Genomic DNA, 1,033 nt, shown 5'->3' on the forward strand with positions numbered 1-1,033 from the left:
TGTCTCTGAGATCAAGAACCTCATCTATTATCAGTTGGAGCACCAGCCAATGGTGCCGGTATAGCAGGTCTCTTCAATGGTGAAGAAGGATTCTGGGCCTCTTATGACGTAAAACTGCAAGCTATGAATTTCCATTACAGGAATTTATTTCCAAAAATAACCTGATCATAGGCTGTGCTGCTTTTACTGCATTTGGTTTGACACATTTCTGTGTATGTTAGCATGTTTCATCTAAATGGGTGATTTGACCTTTTTTCAGATTTGTCTTTATGTTGAATATGATGATATTCAGCCGATCTCTGATCAGAGCGTTCCATATGCCACCACAGGAAATCAATGGGTTGGATTTGATGACAAAGACAGCCTTGATACAAAGGTAATCATCAGTTTAATTCAAAGTATTGCCCAATAAATCCAATACAAATGACAGTGAATGGTTGAACAATCTGGTTAAAACGATGTTTTGCCAAACGTACGTCAGGACTTTTTTCCTTGTCCTCTCAGGTCAGTTACCTAAAGGCTAACAACTTTGGAGGAGCTGTCGTCTAGTCTCTGGACCTGGATGACACTAGTGGACAGTTCTGTAAACAGGGCAACAACCCTTTCATCAGCCACCTGCACACTCTCCTGTGTCCAGGTAATCAAAATCCAAAATGTTTCTATCCTATCCTGACATCCTGTGTGTTTGATTTAATTAGGTCAGCCTTAATGTAATCACCTGTTATTGACTTTATTATATTTTATCATGCAGAGTGCAAATATCTGCTCTTTCTATGAAGAAATCTCAGCAGTCATGCTCAGTGATATGAAAATATGATGTGATATTCACACAGATTTAAAGAGTTCACAAAAAATCTGATTCTCATTCTTTTAGGTTTTCCTGACCTTACAGCTACAACAGCAGCTCCAACAACAGCCGCTCCTACAACAGCCGTTCCTACAACAGCAGCTCCCACAACAGCCGCTCCTACAACAGCAGCTCCCACAACAGCAGCTCCCACAACAGCCGTTCCTACAACAGCAGCTCCCACAA

General features: G+C 41.0%; 1 long non-coding RNA gene across 1 annotated transcript; it reads left to right on the forward strand.

Annotated features, from left to right (window-relative positions):
• The first annotated feature begins 260 nt into the window (after nt 1–260).
• Nucleotides 261–1,009, forward strand: LOC126387459 (uncharacterized). The gene is made up of 3 exons (XR_007569674.1): nt 261–376; nt 505–637; nt 875–1,009. It is a non-coding gene; the product is annotated as an uncharacterized LOC126387459 (long non-coding RNA).
• The last annotated feature ends 24 nt before the right edge of the window (nt 1,010–1,033 follow it).

This window comes from Epinephelus moara, unplaced genomic scaffold (genome assembly GCF_006386435.1).
Source record: "Epinephelus moara isolate mb unplaced genomic scaffold, YSFRI_EMoa_1.0 scaffold4492, whole genome shotgun sequence".
NCBI lineage: Eukaryota > Metazoa > Chordata > Actinopteri > Perciformes > Serranidae > Epinephelus > Epinephelus moara.